The 22225-nt window shown below is 43.9% G+C and overlaps 1 protein-coding gene across 4 annotated transcripts in view; it reads left to right on the top strand.

Annotated features, from left to right (window-relative positions):
* Positions 1-22225, top strand: part of LOC147035645 (uncharacterized) — a 121565-nt gene that overhangs the window by 76720 nt on the left and 22620 nt on the right. Inside the window, exon 1 of one of the 4 annotated variants that reach the window (XR_015049194.1) lies at positions 21181-21870. The exons of the other annotated variants lie outside the window; for them this stretch is intronic. The gene's annotated coding sequence lies outside the window, so the exon portion shown is untranslated. Of the gene's footprint in view, positions 1-21180; positions 21871-22225 lie in introns of those variants that run through there. 4 annotated transcript variants of the gene reach the window in all.

Below are 22225 nucleotides of genomic sequence, written 5' to 3'. Positions count from 1 at the left end.
GTTCAAACCAGCTATAAACTGTCATCCTGGTGTTTCACAGGTAGGGTGATTCATCAACATGTGTGACATCCCTCGGATGAACGTTAAACGGCCGTACCATCTTCCGGCATTAGTTGGTGTATGTTAAATATCTCATGGCACCATTTGCGAAGAGTACCGTGAACAAATTTCAAATTCCTGCCCTACCTTGAAATGATCTTAGTTGAACGTCAGGCCTGTCCAGCCGGTTCGTGGAAGACCCCAACCTCCAACCACTCTGGCCTGTGGTGTGAATAGATCATCCAACCCCACAAGGTAATCAGGTGTATTGGACTGTTCCAGTCCATGCTTGTTTGAGGTCCTCCAAGCGTGAGGTTCCAATTAGTAGGGAGGAACCCGCCGGCTCTACTCACAAATTACATCCGTTTTACCCTTTCCCTGGCCCTGGCAACGTGCAGGTTCACAGTGGGATAACAAGTTACTGACGTGCCCTTTCAGTGGCCAAATCATCCAATTTGGAGCGTTTTAGGATGGCTCATACTATATGCATGTGAAGACCTGGTCCAATTCCCGTGTACACAGCTGGTAATGCATCATAAATGCACGGACCCTTGGGTAGAACATCTGGTGTTTTGTTGGTCAGCCCCGAAAGCTGTTTGACGTTCCTTTGTGACGGTTCCTTTGCTCCCCGTAGGCCTTTGTTTACAAGCCTGATGACCTTCAGTTTGATTCCCGGGGGAAGGAAGGACCTTGTTGAGGATAAAGGGTTCGTTCACCAATTTTGGAGGGCACTTTCAATTTAGACTCCTCGTTTTATCGATTTGTCTGTCTGTTGCTCGACATGTCGATGTGTGGCGTTCCAAAGGTTCTCGGGACGAGGTACTCACAACAGTCTGACAAACCCCAACATTGTGGTGTTTTTAAAACTTATCATACATAATGCCTGTCCACCACGCAACAGTAGACGGGTTTTGCAATCACGTGTGTGTGTGTGTGTGTGTGTGTGTGTGGCCGTAACGTTTTTCCGTTTGAGCTTTTGTCATTTTGTCATCAAATTTTCAACAAAGCTTTATTATGAGAATATGGAGAAGAAAAAAATATTAATTAGGTCAGAAAAGGTCAGCGTGACAATTTTTGAATTTTCATCCAATAGAGCTGACATTTTAATTATCGTTTGAGCTTTTTTAAATCAAATTTTAAACAAAGTTTTATCAAGAGAAGATAGAAAAAAAATCAATTAATAATTTGGTCAAAGGTCAGCAGCACATAAAATCGTCAATTTTCATTAATTGACCTGAAATGTTAAATCAATGAAATCAATTGACCTGAAATATTAATTATAATTTGAGCTTTTGTTATCACTTTTTCAACAAAGCTTTATTATGAGAATATGGTGAAGACAAATTATGAATTAGGTCAAAGGGTCAGTCACATAAAATCATCAATTTTCATCCAATTGACCTAAAATTTTAATTATCATTTGAACTTTTCTTATCAAATTTTAAAGTTTTATCAAGAGAAGATAGAAAAAAAATCAATTAATAATTTGGTCAAAAGGTCAGCAGCACATAAAATCGTCAATTTCCATCAATTGACCTGAAATTTTCAATCAATGAAATCAATTGACCTGAATTTCAATTGACCTGAAATTTTAATTATAATTGGAGCTTTTGTTATCACTTTTTCAACAAAGCTTTATTATGAGAATATGGTGAAGACAAATTATGAATTAGGTCAAATGGTCAGTCACATAAAATCATCAATTTTCATCCAATTGACCTAAAATTTTAATTATCATTTGAACTTTTCTTATCAAATTTTAAACAGTTTTATCAAGAGAAGATAGAAAAAAATCAATTAATAATTTGGTCAAAAGGTCAGCAGCACATAAAATCATCAATTTTCATCAATTGACCTGAAATTTTAAATCAATGAAATCAATTGACCTGAATTTCAATTGACCTGAAATTTTAATTATAATTGGAGCTTTTGTTATCACTTTTTCAACAAAGCTTTATTATGAGAATATGGTGAAGACAACTTATTAATTAGGTCAAAGGGTCAGCCACATAAAATCATCAATTTTCATCCAATTGACCTGAAATTTTAATTATCATTTGAGCTTTTGTTATCAAATTTTCAACAAAGTTTGATTATAAGAATATGGAGAAGATCAATAAATAATTTGGTTAAAAGGTCAAAGGTACCGTTTAGCATACTGAAGAAGAAGTCTGAAGACAAAGAGGATGGGCTTTGCATTATCAGAAGCTTTCTAGTTATAATTGAGAAGGAAATATTTTGTCTTTATAATTATATCGAAGTGTGAATTGAGATATTTAAAAAGCATTGTTTTGTAGACTTCTGCAACATGGATCTCCATTGATGATGCTGCTTCCTCATCTTATGCAGGTTGTTGACCTTTAAGTTATTTTACTAACTCCACTCTGGTCTTCTCCTCTTGCCCTGTCACCCCTCCGCCCCATATTTTATATGTTCTGCCAGATATCCTTCCTCGTTCCCCTCCCCAAATCTAAACTCAACACTCACTTTTCATTATTCTCTTGTCTTACCTGTGGAACAGTCTTCCTGAATCTGTTGTCTCAAACTCTTCTTGACACAATTTAAAGTCTGCTTCTCACCACCTGACGACCTTCTCATGGTCTCTCCAATTTCCACTACTGAACTTTGCTCTACCTGCTAAGTCCGTATTCCCACCCTTCTGCAGCAATTTCTCTCCAGAAAATGACACAACATAAGCCCTTTGCTGTTTCAAACCCTACCCTGGTTCCTCGATAGCTGCAGACAATCACAAGTAGCACATACATGAGAATCCCAATGCGACATGTCCCGCTCAGCTGTTCATCACTTGTTGGCGAGTCATCAGCAACAACATAGACAGAAATGCGCACCACCGATGCTCGTCAGCATGCTCCATGTGCAATACCAATAGCAGTTAACATACAAATATTAAGACCCAAACACGTCTCTCACCCGTAATTGGAGGGAATAACCAATCAGCTCTCACTTAATCAATAATTACTTGATTAGGTGGATGCTGGAATGTGGATGATGGACTACAGATGAGCATGATGGACTAAGTGGTAGTCATAGAATACATACACCGCGCAGTCTTGAGAAAGGCTTGGTGCGAGCTAACTATTTTGTTTTTTAAGGTTTTTTTTTTCCTTGATTCAGTATGGCTGCCAGACTATGTCACCGATGACGCCATATATATTCAACCATATTTCTCATGTCTAGTTGATCAATTATTTAAATTTTGCATTGTTTGGTTTGGCGGTTTCTCCACCAAAGATTTTCAAAGATTTTCCCTTCGATCCAATATGGCTGCCAGACCATGTGACAAATGTTGATCATTTTCATGAAAATCCTATTCATATTTCAAGTCAATCGAATGAAAATTGACAATTTTATAAATTCGGTCTACGTTAACCTTTTGGCCAATGTTGACCTCAAAAAGAATTAATTGGTGGTTGAATTTAGTGAACTGATATGCAAATCCTGTTCAAATTTCAAGTCAATCGGATGAAAATTGAGGATTTCAGAAAGTTGGCCTTTGTTGATCTTATGGCTTATGCTGAGTTCAAAAATAATTGGGGGTTGAATTCAGTGAGGTAATGTGAAAATCCTGTTCAAATTTCAAGTCAATTGGATGAAAATTGACAATTTTAGAAATTTTGGCCTATGTTGATGGTACAAGGAAAACTACCACCCACATTAAAATCACTACCACCCTATTAAAATTCAGAATAATTATGAGATTAATATTAAAACTCAGAAACAAACCTGAATAATAATAATGATAAGTGGAGATGCAGCCCCTGACCACCTGCTGTTAACAACAGTCACTCTTACAGCACTTCCAGTTGACATGAACGTTGTGTTGGAATGCGCCAGGTCGGCATCTCATGTTTTCTGTCTTTGATTATTATTCCAGTAAAAAAAATTCGGAATTGGAATGGTGACTCTTCTCTGATCCATCAAGCCCAAGAGCCTGAACCAACCCCTTGAGTGAATCAAACCTTTAAAAATAACAATAACAATAATAATAATAATAATAATAATAATAATATGTCTACATAGCAAAAGCTGTTGTCCAAGATGAATCTTGAAGTTTAGTTTCTGATTAAAAAAAAGCAGGAGAGTGCCAGTTAAGTGCTGTGTTAAATGAGTTAGGCAGGACCAGCTTATCCTCCGCCATCGAATATTGGAGGTTACTGTTTTCACCCCTTTCTGTTTGTTTGTTTGTGAGTGAACAGTATTACGGAAAAACTCCTCGACGGATTTCGAGAAACTTGGTGGGGGTGTTAGGTGTGGTCCAAGGATCATGCCATTAGATTCTGGACTTGGTCCAAAATCCAATATGGTCGCTATGGCAGCCATTTTGAAAAAAATATTTGAATTTTTTTTTTGCATTTCTACATGTTTTAAGTGATTTCCAATCCCACCCCCAAATTGTTAGAGGAAAAAAAAAATTTTTGCAACTTTTTTTTCAACAAAATTTCGAATTTTTTTTTTTGCATTTCTACATGTTACAAGTGATTTCCAACAAAAAAAAACATGCCAAAATTATAATTGCGGCTGATTTTGGAACTTCAGGTGGATATACCCACGTAAAATCAATTTCTGTCTCAAGGAATCTAGTTATGACGAATGAATTGAGTAGTAAAAGTTAAAAGTAAAAGGGAAAGTTGCAAACTATAACTCTGTAAGCACTGTTGACGTCAAATTGAATGAATAGGATATCAGGTTCACTTGAGTGACCTAGCAGTATTGGCGGCGGAGGTTTTGCACTCCACCGAGTGCTCCCCCTCTAGTTGAGGTCTGTAGTTATTTGAAAATGTTTTTCTGGGGAAGATGAGACTTCAAGACAAAATAACAGGTGCACTTTGATCAGAGCAGCAGAACATGAGTTAGATAATGTCGAAGAACAACAGGAAGGGGTTGAAGCACAACACTTTGTGCAGGACTTCCTTGACTTTGTGGAGACACTAGGAGAAGCACACAAGGATCCTGTAGACACAGTGTCAGCACACTGCCAGTTTGAGCTCATGAGAGCACAATGTCGCTGGTTGCAGAAGTTCCAAGAGGAATCCAGAGAGGCATTGGAGGAAGGTCTTAGAGCCCTCAGCCTAAAACTGGAAGGATGGGGCAGTAACCCAACAGAAGTCCTCACACTGACACAAGGTAAACTCCCAGAAGTGACAATTTGACAAGAATTCAAAATTCAGGGACAAATTGGGGAAGGGGGTCAGAAGGATAGGCTGTCATCCACAAACCTCATGCACCAGATTGAGGCAGGCATCTGCAAGAGACATGGGGAATCATAGATTATTGATGCAGTAATAAAAGCAGTCAGTCCAGGACTGAGGTTGTGAAACATGTTGGACATCAAGAATGACTTGACACTAGGGAAACTGAAGACCATTCTGAAGGGGTACTTAAAAAAGGAAAGCACAACTGATCTTTATCAGTGGGTGGTGAACATACCACAAGGGCCCAGAGAGTCAGCACAGAATTTCTTGTTTTGGGACATAGAGCTCAAGGAGAAGTTGCTGCTGGCATCGAAACAGAACGAACCTGTAGAACAGTTTAAGGCTGAATTGATTTAAAATAAATTCCTCAGATCTCTAAGCACGGGGCTACTGAATGACAATGTGAAGTTCCAGATGAAGCCATACCTAAACGACCTGAACTCGACATATGAACTGCTAATTGAAAAGATGGGCAAGGTAGCCAGCTGGGAACAGGAGAGACAGTCGAAACTGAGAAGTCACAGCAATCTCAAAGCAGTAAAACTGACGGAAATCCAGACAGAGGTTGATGACAAGATGGATGCAGGCCTCCGTGGTGAGAAGACTATCCCCAAGACAGCACATCAGATGGAAAAGCTTCACGGTGCAACACACAGCAAGGGAAAATCTTAAAAGAGGGAAACAGAATTAGGACCAGAAAAGATGCAAGCAATAGTGTTGGAGTTCAAAATGGAAATGAAGGAGATCATGGAGATGTTGATAGCCTCATTGTGAATGAACAGCCAGTCAGGAAGACAATGGCCTTCTGAGCGAGGGTGCCAAGTCTGCAGGGAAGCAGTAAGGAGAGAGACCTGTGACCACTGATTCAGGTGTGGTCAAGGCGCGCATTGTCCCGTGGGTGTCGGGCTCTCCACCAGATCCCGGGAAATGGGCAGGGGTCACTGTAAAGGGGCAAACAGTGACCCAAGAGGCTAGGATCCTACCACAGAAGAAGAGTAAAAAGCTTTATAGTATAAGGAGAGAAGTCAACACTAGCAAAGAGACAGAGTAAGACAACCTGTCCTGATAAATCGATCGGACTGCATGCATCATTTGTGAAAACAGCCTGGCTGAAAGATACAGGAGAGTGAGTGGTTGTGGATCTCAACACCGAGCACAATCCCAAATAAGTGAGAGAGACTCATCAGAAGGAGATACCTTGTTCCACGGATTCAAGATATGTTAGACTGTCTGAGCAGAAGTTCGTGGTTATCTGGACTGGACCAGGGGAAGGCATACCACCAAGGAAGCGTGGATGAAGAAAGTAGGCCTCTCACTGCCTTCATCACCCGCTGGGGCCTATATAAGTGGGTTCGCATTCCCTTCGGCCTGAGTTCTGCTCCGGGTGAGCTCCAGCGTAACATGGAGGAGTGTCGAAGAACTGCCAACCATACTAACATGATTATCGAGTCCACAGTAAAACCTTTGAGGACCATGTCCACCACATTCAAATGGTACTCCAGCAATACCAACAGCATGGGATCAAGCTCTCCCCAAAGAAATGTGATATGTTCAGGCAAAGAGTGAGATTCCTGGGGAAGATGGTGTCAGAAGAGGGCTATATTATGGACCCAGCAGAAACTGCACCAGTTCAGGCATTGAAAAATGGAAAGGCAGCCATGGTGGGGGACCTGAGGAAGGTTTTGGGTTTCCTCTCCAACTACAGGTCTTACATATAGAACTTTTCACACATCACAAAGCCATTGTATGATGTACTGGCATCCCCTGACCTAAAGTTACAGTCAAAAACAGAGGAAGGATAGGGAAGAAAAATAAAGATGTCAAAAAAGCAGGCCAGTTGTCCAGTAAATGTCCTATTGTCTGGGGTGAAGAACACCAGCAGGTGGTGGAACCGATAATCAGCCACCTCACTAGCCCACATGTGCCCACATGTCTTAGGTTACCCTCGTTTTGATCAGTCATTTGTGCTGCACTGTGATGCATCAGAGGAGGGCTTGGGAGCAGTGTTGCACCAACACCAGGATGGGAAACTGAGGATAATCGCTTTTGGATCAAGAACTCTCACTCCGCTAAAAAGGACCTGCATACAGGGAAGCTGGAGTTCCTGGCATTAAAATGAGCTACATGTGAGCACCTTCGGGACTATTTATATCATGCACCCTCATTCACTGTCTACACAGACAACAACCCACTCACATATGTATTCACAACGGCAAAGCTGAATGCGACTGGGCAGAGATGGGTTGCTGAATTGACGGACTTCAACTTTGATGTCAACTACAGGCCAGACCGAACGAATGCAGATGCGGATGGTCTGTCTTGCATGCCTCTTGATCTCTGTGAGTTAATGGAAGGGTGTACAGAAGGAATGAGTCCAGAGGTGGCTGAAGCTATCATTCAAGGGGTATCCACCACACAGAGGGACCTCATGCCACATATAAGTCTGATGGCCATCAATGCAATGCCCACAGGGATTCAACTTGACCGGCCTCCTACCTCATTACATCCCAGTCCAATGAGTCATCTTCAGTCATCTCAAAGAGAGAATCCTGTCTTTGGCCTGGTGCTGAAGCTCAAAGACCAGGGTGAGCACCCAAAGCAATATGACAGTGAAAAAGGAAAGCCCTGAGGTGAAGGTCTTGCTGAGGGAGTGGTCAAAACCGCAGGTAAATAGCAAAGGTTTTCTGCATCACAAGACTGCAACAAGGAACCAACTCGTGTTGCCCCGTTGCTACCATCCACTTGTATACAAGGCGCTGCACAAGGATATGGGGAACCTGGGCTCTGAAAGAATGTTAGACCTTATCAGGGATCAATTCTACTGGCCAAGGATGCAGCGGGATGTGGAGAGATTTGTAACACAGAAATGCAAGTGCTTAGTGAAGCGAAAACCAAGCCAAGTCACGCGAGCACCCATGCTGACTATAAAGACCACATCGCCCTTTGAATTGCTGTCCATCGACTTCCTGCACCTCAAAACGTGTAAAGGAGGATTATGAGTACATTCTCGTGGTGATGAACCGTTTCACCCGATTTGCACAGGCCTATGCAACAACCAACAAGTCAGCAAGAACAGTTGCAGACAAGATATTCGTTGACTTTGTGCTGAAGTTTGGTTTTCCCACACGAATCCATCGCGATATGGGACGAGAATTTGAAAATCAACTGATGGCCCAGTTGAAGCAACAAAGAGGGATTAACGGCTCCCACATCACACCAAACCACCCTCAAGGGAATGGATAGGTAGAGAGGTTTAACAGGACTCTGACTGAAGAACAAAAACAAAATTGGAAGAGCTCATTCGCAAGTGTGGTACATGCCTATAACTGCACCCACAATGAAGCAACAGGGTTCTTTCCATACTTCCTGCTCTATGAAAGGTTCCCAGACTCCTGATGGACTTACTTTTTGGCTTTGACATTGAGGGGAAAGAGGGCTCTTATGCTGACTATGGAGAGAAGTGGAGGAACAGGACGAGGGATGCACATGAGATCGCGAGCAAAACTGCAGCCAAGCAGGCCACTCGGGGAAAACTGTCAGATGACAAAAGAGTCGATGGTGTCGAGCTGCAATCAGGTGGTTGGGTCTTGGCGAAGAATGTTGGTGAGAGTGGAGACCCTGGGAAGATCCGATCCTTCTGGGAAGACCAGGTTTACGTTATTGTCAGAAGAAAGACTCCAGATAGCCCAGTGTATGAGGTGAGACCTGAAAATGGGAGTGGCAGAGCCAGGATCCACCACCTTAATTTTCTGTTGCCATGTGACTCCCTCCCTGTGGCAGAACCTCAGCAGAGACTGCACAGAGAGGGAACAGCACAGAGTGAAAGAGTACTGAGGAGAATGCAGATATGCCACCAAGGTTCCATTAAGGAATGGTTGGACCAAGTTAGTGAGTCAGAAGATGAAATCTTTGAGGACCAAGCCAGATGGGGTACAGTAGTGGGACTGGATATCTCGGATCTCAACTCTGACGCCATAGCGTTTCAAACATGGAGGAGCATACAACGACAGCCAAATCCATCTCCATCTCCAGTAATCATGCAGAAAGTACTGGAAGACTGTGGCCCCAGTGAAGAGGCAGAGAGGTACGCCAGTGAAGGACTGCAGGAGCTCCTGGAGTTGGAGGAAGAAGTAGTACAAGAAAACACCCAAAATTGCAACTATTCCTGACCAAAGAGACAGGTTAAACCTCCACAAACATTGACCTTTGAGTCATTGGGAAAACCATCTTTGGTGAGAAGGATAGTAAGCACCCAGGAATCCAGGATTCAGCTGGTTGATGGAGACATTGTTAAGTGCCCCCAACAGAGACTTGCACCCTGCATTAGCAGAGATTGCCCCATGGGAGCAGGAATGCTCACACTCTTTGACGAGAAGTTCTCTGGTACACAAGAGCTGTTCACCCACACAAGGAAGACCAGAGATTGCGTGGTGCCTAATAAAGGAATCAGATTTGTGTACTACCTCATCACAAAGGAAAGTGCTGACCTGAGATCAATGTGCACCAGCTTGAAGGAAAGCTTGGAAGCGATGATAAACCACTGCATTGCTCATCGGATAATCAAGGTCTCCATGTCAAAGAATGGATGTGGGCTGGAGAACTTGAATTGGGAAACGGTGCTGAAGATTCTGGAGGATGTCTTCCAAGAAACTGACACCAATACCTCCATGTACTCATGGTAAAAACCTCAGGAGTGTTGCCCGATAACAGTATTGTTGTGTGATGGTGCAGGGTGATGAGGTAGATGTATCAGAGCAGTCACCATTCCAATTCCGAGTTCTTTTACTGGAATAATCATCAGAGATACAAAACCATGAGATGCCGGCCTGTCGCATTCCAACACGACGTTTGCGGAAACCGGAAGTGCTGCAAGAGTGATGGTGTGGTTAACAGCAGGTGGTCAGATGCTACATCTGCACTTATCATTATTATTGTTCAGGTTTGTTTTTCTGAGTTTTAATATCATTATTCTGAATTTTCATGGGTTTTTCTCGTGACATTGACCTTTTAGCCTTTGTTGACCTCAAAAATAGTTGGTGGTTGAATTTAGTGAGTTGATTTGCAGATCTTATTCAAATTTCTAGTCAATCAGATGAAAATTGAGGATTTTCGAAAATTGGCCTATTTGGCCTCAAAAGAGTGACTGCTATATCACATGGTCATATGTAAGATGTGGTAAAGTTTCTATTTCCTCCGCTGAATGGTTTTCGATTCATGCTCTTAACAAAATGCAGACACGTACGATGTATGACGTATGACACACTACATACGCTACCGATCGCTTAACCTTGCTTTTCACTTTGCGAGCGCAGGGTAAATATGGATGATGGACCACAGAAGAGCATAATGGAATGTGGATGATGGACTGCAGAGGAGCATGAAGGGCAATGGAGGAGGAGGATGGAATGTGGATGTGAATGATGGAAATAGGATGTGGATGATGGAATGGGGACATGGATGATGGAATGAGTAGGTGGATGATGGAATGAGAATGGGGGCATGGATTATGGAATGGGGATGTGGATGATGGAATGGGGACGTGGAGGATGGAATGTGGACGTGGATGATGGAACGGGCAGGTGGATGATGGAACAGGGATGTGGATGATGAAACGGGCACGTGGATGATGGAACGGGGATGTGGATGATGGACCAGGCACGTGGATAATGGAATGGGCACGTGGATGATGAAACGGGGATGTGGATGATGGACCAGGCACGTGGATGATGGAACGGGCACGTGGATGATGGAACGGGGATGTGGATGATGGAACAGGCACGTGGATGATGGAACGGGGATGTGGATGATGGACCGGGGATGTGAACGATGGAACGGGCACGTGGATGATGGAACGGGGATGTGGATGATGAAACGGGCACGTGGATGATGGAACGGGGATGTGGATGATGGAACGGGGATGTGGATGATGGAATGTGGATGATGGAACGGGCACATGGATGATGGAACGGGGATGTGGATGATGGAACGGGGACGTGGAGGATGGAATGTGGACGTGGATGATGGAACGGGCAGGTGGATGATGGAACAGGGATGTGGATGATGGACCAGGCACGTGGATGATGGAATGGGCACGTGGATGATGGAACGGGCACGTGGATGATGAAACGGGCATGTGAATGATGGAACGGGGATGTGGATGATGGAACGGGCACATGTATGATGGAACGGGGATGTGGATGATGTAACGGGGATGTGGATGATGGAACGGGGACGTGGATGATGGAACAGGCACGTGGATGATGGAACGGGGATGTGGATGATGGAACGGGGATGTGGATGATGGAACGGGCACATGTATGATGGAACGGGGATGTGGATGATGTAACGGGGATGTGGATGATGGAACGGGCACGTGGATGATGGAACGGGGATGTGGATGATGGAACGGGCACGTGGATGATGGAACGGGGATGTGGATGATGGAACGGGGATGTGGATGATGGAACATAGATGTGGATGACGGAACGGGCACGTGGATGATGGAACGGGGATGGGGATTATGAAACAGGCACGTGGATGATGGAATGGGGACGTGGATGATGGAATGGGGATGTGGATGATAGAACGGGGACGTGGATGATGGAACAAGGATGTGGATGATGGAACAGGCACGTGGATGATGGAACAGGGATGTGGATGATGAAAAGGGCACGTGGATGATGGAACGGGGATGTGTATGGTGGAATGGGGATGTGGATGATGGATTATGGACAATCATGAGGGAATGGTGATGTGGATGAGGGATCTAGTCACATTTCACACACCTCCACATGACTGCCTACCATTTACATTGTGAGATCTTTGATGTACTCGTCGCTCAAACTCATCCATAGCATTCTGGATGTGCTCCTGTGGAATGGCACAGATAGCATCTGTGATCTTTTGACGTTCGCTGGTGCTGGCAGGTTTGGCATGCTACACCACTGTTCTATCGCTGGGGGTTCAGTAAAGAATAATGGCCTTTGATGGGGCTCTGTGACAGAGCGTGCCAAACATAGACTTTAGGGCAGTCATGCTCAGTGCCGATCAAGCCTTAGGGAATCCCGAGTTACTCAGACATGAGAGGAGGGAGGAGAGAATACATGTCCAACAATTTACAGATTATCACAAATGTATGTAATTTCACCAACTAAAAGCAACACAAAAAGGGATCTTAAAAATAAAACTGTCCAACTGAAACTTTCCAGCCATTGACTCATCAATAATCTTGTCAAAGCTAATTTGTCGGTGGATGTCACTTTCAATACTTCAAAGACTCACTAAGCACAGTCAGCAGCTGGTTTATCTCGGATCTTTGTTGACAATTTGTTGTCTTTTTATATGATGCCCAGTTTTCAATATGGACGTTCACCTGAGCTGGTGTGTGCTGGCAGGATATAGCTTCAACGTATGCAAAATCGTCTTTGAATTGTTCTTGCCTGGGTTCGCATCTTGATCGCGCGATAAACTTTCATTCCGGTGTTACGCATGCAGGGCGGGCGTAGCATCAATGTCTGAGCTGTCCAAGCCTGTCTGCCAGCACCAGTTGTTGGTGGACATTAAATATGCCATGGAGTCTTTCATAAAGAGTAGTTGAGTTATCACTAACATCCTGAACAAATTACAAATTCCTGCCTAAACTGAGTGTAGCAAGTGGTCTTGTCCTCTTGGAAGCTACAAAGCACCAGGTTACCCTGCTTGCTACATTAGAGTGTGATTGTTGTCTGGGTAGCAGTTCCTACACTCCAAACAAATTCACGTTCCCAGGTTGTTTGGATGTATCGTGTGAACAGTCGTCCTTGGGCGGCGAAGGGCAACCATGATGAGTCCAGATTAAAGATGCACAGATTGATAGAAACATTTTGAAAGATATTTCCAATTTGTTGCTTGTGCAGCAGTGATATTTGAGATGTCAGAAAATCATAAATTAGTGCCTTGGTGAAGCGAATGAATTCTAATTAAGTCTGTTTGCCAGGATAGACCTCTGCAGAAAAATCTCATAGTCATTCTAGAGCCAATTTATGAACCTTTTCATCGATTTCTTCGCACGAAAAAAAATTATATTGGCAAGTCTTGGACTATTGTGGCTATCTCGTTTGTAGTACAATTGAACCTCACTCACATGTATATTTTGGGGTCTTGAGAGGACCATATGTTCATACAAGTAACCACCTCACTCCCCCACCCCCACCTCCACCTTGAGTTTCATGGAATTTATACCACCCTATATATAAGGTCGTGCATGCATGATGTTTACATTTCCACTGATATAGGAAGTAACCTCATAAAAAAACAGGTGGTTATCAAGAAACCTGTTTTCTTGTTCCATTTTTTCCCAAGTTTTACATGTTTTGACAAATTCGCCTGACCTCATTAAATGGCAGCAGAAAAAAAAAGTAGATAGGATTAAGCTTGAGTTAGATATAGTTACCTAGAAATATTTAGGACTAGCAAAGGTACCTGGCATTGCCAAGTAACGCCAGGTCCCTCTTCCCCTTCCCTCTTCCCACCCCTCCCCATGGACTCCCACCCCACCCTTCCCTTCCCTCCTCCCACAAAGGTACGCAGTGTTGCCCGGGATCTAAGGTACATCTTTTGGACTATCACAATTAAGGACATTTTTTTTTTAACATTTTTTTTTTGAAACTGAAAAATCAACAAAATTGAACATATTATTGTAAAGCTTTTGGGTAGAACATGTATATGATCAAAATCGCTTGCTTTAAATTTTTGCGGGAGAGAGAGAGAGATAGAGAGATAGAGAGAGAGATAGAGAGAGAGATAGAGAGAGAGATAGAGAGAGAGATAGAGAGAGAGATAGAGAGAGAGATAGAGAATAGAGATATAGAGATATAGAGAGAGAGATATATAGATATAGAGATATAGAGATATATAGAGATAGAGATATATAGAGATAGAGATATAGAGATATAGAGATATAGAGATATAGAGATATAGAGATATAGAGATATAGAGATATAGAGATATAGAGATATAGAGATATAGAGAGAGAGTTAGAGAGAGAGTGAGAGAGATATAGAGATATAGAGATATTGAGATATAGAGATATAGAGATATAGAGATATAGAGATATAGAGATATAGAGATATAGAGATATAGAGAGATAGAGATAGAGATAGAGATAGAGATAGAGATAGAGATAGAGATAGAGATAGAGAGAGAGATAGAGATAGAGAGAGAGATAGAGATAGAGATAGAGATAGAGATAGAGATAGAGATAGAGATAGAGATAGAGATAGAGATAGAGATAGAGAGAGAGAGAGAGAGAGAGAGAGAGAGAGAGAGAGAGAGAGAGAGAGAGAGAGAGAGAGAGAGAGAGAGAGAGATAACCTTTTTTCTACAAACTCTTCTTTCACCCTTGAGAGGTATATGTTGTGAGATGAACAGCAATATTACTTTTATATCGATGTATAGGTTATGTTAGTACTATTTTCGGTTTCTAAATAACGAGCGATTGACACATTCGAGAGATCACGTGACTCCTTCGCCAATCTTACCGATCATTGTAACGTCCTACTTAACAGTTGTTTTTTGCATCTGATATCATACTTGATGATCGGAGTTCACCATCTCACCAATTATATAGGGAGCCATGTTGAAATACGAAAAACAAAAATTGGTCTTTTTATGAAGCATTGTATGTATGGATCTACTTTCAGGGATGGTGACAGGTGGTATGCTCATGTGTTTATAAGTTACTAGCTGAGGTACACTGCATTGCCTGGGATAGATTTCACATTATTTCCCCAATTTAAATATCATAAAGTTGAAGACAAAAGACTTTTCATGAGGAGATTGTCTTTCTTGCAATGTTTCTGTTGTTCTGACTGTTGCATGTTGTTCAAGGTTGGCTACAAGGCGTGATTGACCTTCTAATGAGCTTTCCTGCTTCCAGGCTTCTTTGTTTTTTTTTTCTGGCTGCTGATGAAGATCTGCCCAAACTTGCCCGTTTATTTGGTGGCATGGGAAAGTTTTGGGGATTTTCGAAAACTGCAAAAAAAAATAAAACTGCCACATTCACTTCCTGTCACAACCATTATGCACATGATGGGACATGATGTGGAAGAAAATGATGGAACCGATTTTCGGGAAAAATGCACCAAAATGTAGAATTACGCCAAATCAAACTGCAGGGGGGGGGGGCGATCAAAGTTGTTGCAGATCCCTTGCACTATACTCTCCTTTCTTGGTCGCTCTAGGTGAAATGGTTTTCTTGGTAGCTTAAGGTCAAATGGTTTTCAGGTCAGGTCAGGTATGGGAGCATGTGCCAGAACAGCACGTCGCTGCGTCCACTTTCCGCCGGTACTCCAGGGGCCTCCGTCTGGCCATACCCCAGGCAGATGCCAGGCCCATCCCCATCTCCTTGAGATGATGGTCAACCTGCTGCAACCACGAGGCATGTGGTCGGCCCACTGGCCTCCTCCACTCATGAGACTCCCTCGCTGAGAGAATCTGGTGAGCAGGATCAGAGTCAGGAAAACGAGCCACATGTCCATACAGCCGCAACTGACGCTCACGGACTATGCAGGTAACAAATCTCATCCGAGTCTCTCTCAGCAACCGCTCGTTGGACACAAAATCCGACCAGCGATAGCCAAGGATTCTCCGAAGAGACCTGGTACCAAAGGAATTAAGTCTCCGTCTCAGATCCTTGGTCAGAGTCCAGGTCTCGCACCCATAGAGCAAGACTGGAAGTACCAAGGACCTGAAGACTCGGACTTTCGTCCTCCCGCACAGGTACCGACAGCGCCACACCCCATGATCCAGTGAATCCATGACTCCCCAGGCCCGACCCAGACGTCTATTGACCTCCGGCTCACAACCTGCGGAGACATGAATATCACTGCCAAGCTAAGTGAATCTCTCCACGACCTCAACATCCTCACCACAAACAGACACAGACAGGACAGCAGCATCCAAGATGTCACCGAAAGCCTGGATCTTCGTTTTGACCCAAGAAACCCGTAATCCCAACGGCACCGACTCCTCATTCAGCACCTCGAGGGCCCCCAAGAGGATGTCTAAAGTCTCCGCAAAGATGACTGCATCATCTGCAAAGTCAAGGTCCGAGATCTTGACATTCCCAAATGACGCACCGCAACTTGATCTCTCCGACATCCTCCCTAGAATCCAGTCCATACAAGTGCTGAAAAGTGTGGGGGCAAGTACACATCCCTGACGAACTCCAGTAACAACTGGAAATAAGTCAGAGATGGTACCACCACACTTCACAGCACTCTCAGTACCAGAGTAGAGTTCAGACATCAGATTGATCAGTTTTGGTGACAACCCACGAAGACCAAGAATCCTCCAGAGGACATCCCGATTCACTGAATCGAACGCTTTACAGAGATCAACATAGGCTGCAAGCAGCCCCTGCCGAAACTCTCATCTGCGTTCGGTGAGGACACGAAGTGCAAGGATACGGTCAATCGTTGACCTCTTTGGTGTAAAGCCTGACTGCTCTGGACGCTGGTGCTCAAGCAGATGTTGGCGAACCCTATCGAGAATTATCCGAGCAAAGACCTTGCCCGGCACTGAGAGCAGCGTCACCCCTCGGTAGTTGTTGCAGTCTTGGCGATCACCCTTCCCTTTCCAGAGAGGGACAACAAGGCCCCTCTTCCAGTCAGTTGGGATGATGCCTGTGTTCCAGGCAGAGCACAAAACTGCATGCAACGACACGAGTGCAGCATTTCCACCAGCCTTGAGAAGTTCGGCATGGATGCCACAGATCCCTGGAGCTTTGCCCCGTTTCAACTGGTTCACCGCAGCCCGTGTTTCCACAAGTGTAGGTGGACCACAGTTGATTCGAGGGTCAGCAACAGGGATTGTAACACCCTTGACGTCCAACTCGACAGTTGAGGGATCAGCCTGGTACAACCGCTCAAAGTAACCGGCCCAGTGGGCCTTCACTTCAGACTCCTCTGTCAAGAGCCTACCACTCTCTGCTCGAACTGTAGTGCTCCGAGGGATGGGCTTGGATGAACGTAATGCGCGAATTCCCCTGTAAGCGGGACGAGAATCACCTGTCCACAGGTGATGCTCTACCCCCTCACAGATTCCTCGCACATAGGCCTCCTTGTCCACGCTCAGTGCACGTACAGTTTTACGCCTCAGCTCCCTGAACAGCTCAGCTCTGCCATTCAGCCTGGCCCTGCGACTCTGGTCAATGGTATCCAGTGTCCCTTGAGAGACAAAATTCTTCTTTGCCCTGCGGTGAGCTCCAAGGCATCCACCGGCCCTGCGGTTCTTCTTTGCCCTGCGGTGAGCTCCAAGGCATCCACCGGCAACATCAAGGACGGTGGTCTTGAAGGCGCTCCACAACTCTTCAGGACCCCCCAAAGCACCCAGAACCCCCAAGTGTCCACTCAGCCTGTTCGCAAACTCCTCAGCTACTCTCTCATCCCTGAGCTTGGCAACATCCAGCCTCGGCTGGGATGGTACCATTCTCCAGGATTTAAGGTGCAGCTTTAGAGTTGCTACAACAAGCACAAATGGTTTTCACTTGCATAAAAGACAGATAAACAGACAGGCTGACCGACCGAAGAGGTGACCAGGGTTGCGTCAGGATATATATATATATATATATAATATATAATATATATATATTCTGACGCAACCCTGGTCGCCTCTTACGACACAGGGATAAGGATTGGGTTTCGCCATGATTCTTGGCTGCCCTACACCCACTCATAGCATGGCCCAGCACAGAGTCCCGTCCTCAAGCGATCCTCCAACCCAAGCCTCCGAGTAGCCGGATTACAGGCGCACGCCACTACGCCCGGTATATATATATATATTTCTTCTTTAGGCTGCTCCCATTAAGGCCCGGTCACACCTTGACGTTTTAGCCAACGTATGCCGATTTTTGAATTTTTTTTCTAAAACGCTGGCACACGTTGAATACATTATGGGTAAGTTTTGATAACATTGAGAGCACGCTGAAAAACACTGCCATACGTCGTTGTATGCTGGCTTTAAACGTTGTACTTTTCGGTTGTCCTCAAATTTTTTCATGCATGAAATTTCACGACGTATGCCGGCGTATGACTCACACGTTCCGCTACGCTGGCCACAAGTTGTATGCACGGTCTGCGATCGTTGACAGACGTCAACACATGCTACTTGTAAGTTAATCATAAGTTGAGACACGCCGAGGTAATGTTTAGCGTACCCGAAACTTATTTCTAACCTATAATTAACGTGTTGTTGGCACGTTACGCGATCGTTGCCACACATCGACAGACGTTACTTTTAAGTTACTCATAGGCTGAAAGACGTCGGTATAATGGATCGTCCTTGCGTCAGCGTCCACGGCCACGGCCAGGACACTTATTTGCAGCATTCTTCAAACTTTTCTTCGGCATGGCGAGGATGTTCACACTTCGATGTCTAGCTTGGCTATGATTCCAATTGTCCATCGGCAGCGTCTATTTAAAATAGTCGAGTTTGAGCGTTTTAACACGTTCAGAAGAAACGCTTCAAATTTCCAAACCCCAGCGTCAAAAAACAAAGGCGAGTGACAGCAATTTAAATCGTTCATTGTAAACAATGAAAATAGTTGAGTGGTACCGTTTAAAAGTCGTTGAGTGTAAAAAAAATCCAATTGTTGAGCGCAAGCGTCTACTTTCAATGGTGGAGATGCAGCCATTTAAATCGTTGAGTTTATCATTTAAATCGTTAAATCGTTAAACGCAAGGACGATCCATCATAACCCACACCCTCCCCCTCACACTCACCTACTACTGCCAACATGAACAAACTACTACTCATACTAATACTAATACTGATACTGATACTGTTACTGCTGACATGGACATCGACTCAAAAAGGACTCGAAAACACTGTTGGGTTCCCCTTTTATGAGCAGCATTTTTATATATCAATTCCCAAAACCGCTGGGAACACGTCTTTATATGGCAGTTGTAAGCTAGAAACACGTTCATTTATTTTTTTTTGTCGACAGGAAGACGTCATTGGAATACGTCTACATACGTCGATGTGTGTTGGGACTACGTAAAGAATTGGTTCAAAGCACGTCAAACATAAGTTAGAAATAAGTTTCGCGTAAAAAAGACATTACCGCGACGTGTTTCGACTTATGTGTAGCTTATAAGTAGCGTTTGTGGACGTGTGTAAGCGTCCACATATCGTGTGTAAAACTTATCCCCATCGCATGCGGAACGTATGTCATACACCGAGTGCGTCGTAAAATTTTGAACATGTTTAAAATTTCTTGACGTACTCTACTTACTACGACGTATGATAGCGTACTTTAGCGTTGTACTCACGTATACCAAACTTACTCATACCGTATTTGACGTGTCCCAACGTTTTAGACACATTTTTCTTATGTCGGCATACGCTGGCAAGATCGCCAAGGTGTGACCGCGATGTTGACACTTCCATTTCTAGGGCAGTTATGATTCGAATCGTTGTGCGTCAGCCTTTTAATAGGCTACGTCACGACATCGTCGGCGATGCGTGCAACGCACTATGCCTAGGTTAGACTATCGTTGGGCATCGGTTGTGTAGGCCGACAACAGGTTCAGCATTTGTTGGTATAAGTTATCTATAACACAACGAAACGTTCTGTGTCCGTTACCAATGCGTTATACATAAGACCAAGTCGCTATGAATACGTCCGAATCTTTAAAAAAAAACATCAAGAGTTCAAGGTCAGCCAGCGTTTTACATAAATTTTAATACGTTGCCATTGCTGGCTAAAACGTCAAGGTGTGACCGGGCCTTTAGGGGTCGCCACAGCGGATCATCCGTATGATCCGCATAGTGATTTGGCACATGTTTTACGCCGGATGCCCTTCCTGACGCAACCCTGGTCGCCTCTTACGACACAGGGATATGGTACACCTATTTTAACCGGGGTATACACCGGCCCAGTATACTGGTACTCATTTCGCCGACCTCGGAAGGATGACAGGCTGAGTCAACCCCCTGGTATATTAATTCAGTGGCCCAACGGGGCTTGAACTCAGGACCTTTTTGGATCCCAAGCCGCTGCCCTAACCACTGTGCAATATATATATATATATATATATATATATATATATATATATATATATATATATATATATATATATATATATATATATATATATATATATATATATATATACATATACTAGCATAACCCACGCTCTGCACGACATGTTGGGGTGGGTGTGTTTGAGAAAGTAACTGATGCAGAGTATTAGTAGTAATTTTACTTTAATGCAGTAAGTGGAATACAATGTTCAAAGTACTTCTTGATACACAATGTTTTGGGTTATAGCATTGTCATTGTGGAACCCTTGTTTTGTAGTTGGTATAATTTGCACCGTAATGTCCGAGAACCGACATGATCGTGAGAAGGCAACAGTAACCGTTTTTGGCACGATTTCACTGTTTCAGAACCATTTTATTTACTTTTTTTATACCATGCACCTCATATGGTCTTTGAGATAATGTAAGCCGAATATCACGTTACTCGAGCGCAGAACAAAGTCGAAGATAGCGTGACACGAAACCACAAACTCGGAAAATATATATATATATATATATATATATATATATATATATATATATATATATATATATATATATATATATATATATATATTGTTACTGATTTCAGAATCCGGTCTGATGAATGCATCCACACATTCAGGTCCTCAGACAGTTCTTTCCTCAAATGCATGTCCAGTCCAGATTAGCCCCCATCCCCATGTTTAGTGGGATTTTAAAGGTGATGTGTTGAGAAGGGTAAAGAATAGATCCCCTCTCTTATGGGAAGCTTTTTTTCTTAACGACAGACACATTTATGCACATAATTCTTTCACGAGCACCGATGCCTGCCTATTTTTCTTTAGCAACGTTTACACACATTTCTTTCATGAACGCCAAGACCCGCCCTTTTTCGAGAGCATGAGTTGTCATGGTAACCGTGCCTGCCGAGACGGGCCGCATATATACAAAGAATTGGAGTTCCGTTCTGGGAGAGAAGCGAGCAAGAGAGCCAGAGAGGGAGCGTGCAAGCGGAGAAGCGAGCAAGAAGCGGGCAAGCAAGCTAAAAAGAAAGCGAAAGAGGAAGCATGCAAGAAGAGAAGTGAGCAAGAAGCGGGCAAGCGAACCAGAAAGGAAGCGCGAGCGAACAAGAGTGGGCAAGCACGTGCAGGAAGAGGTGAGCAAACGAGCGAGTGAGCGTGTGGGTGTCTGACCGGCTCCAACAATGAGACAATTCGTCAGTCAGTTTGTCCTTTCCAGTGCTTGAGCATGCAAGCGTATGGTGCACGTGTGGGTGTGAGCAGCGCCGAAAACGAGTGAGGCACAGGTCGGTCACAACGAGTGAGGCGCGGGTCAGTCATCAATGGACAGTGTCGGTCACTGGACGTCACCAGTTTCATGAAGTGTGAAGAGCTGCCGTGTCACAGCACCAGGGTCGAAACCCACGACAGACGATCTTGGTGCCCCCCCCCCCACAGGTGTCGACTGGCGTTCAAGGCTGTTCGTGGGTGCACGGCAAGGTTGGGTGCTGGCGACAGACAAGACACGCACACACATTGCAGGACGTTTTCACTTCATGGACGACTTCTCTCTGGTGAGCGAGACGACTCTTCTCCCCCCCCCCCCCCCCGAATGATCTGCTGGCTATCCTTGTCTGTGTTTAGTTGTAAGTCAATCCCTGATAAGCATCCGCTCTCTGTCTCTTTCCTGTCATTTTGATTGATTTTGCCTGATTAATTATTTATTTCGATTGCTTTGGAATTTATTCACTTATTTACCTCAGCAAATAAAATTTTCTTTTTATTTATTTATTTTCTTATTAATATATCATTTGTTGACTTCCAACCTGTCCGTGTTTGTCTTTTCCTTCCATTGGTCTAGCATTGTCCGAACCGAGATAGACTGGGAGGTAATTACCACCGATTTGACCAAAAATAGTCGGCACGCAC

Source organism: Eptatretus burgeri, chromosome 1 (assembly GCF_056783735.1).
Source record: "Eptatretus burgeri isolate ZD-2024b chromosome 1, Ebu_testis_v1, whole genome shotgun sequence".
NCBI classification, from domain to species: Eukaryota; Metazoa; Chordata; class Myxini; order Myxiniformes; family Myxinidae; genus Eptatretus; species Eptatretus burgeri.
The sequence above is the reverse complement of the archived record's forward strand: the minus strand, read 5'-3'. Positions and strand labels throughout refer to the sequence as shown.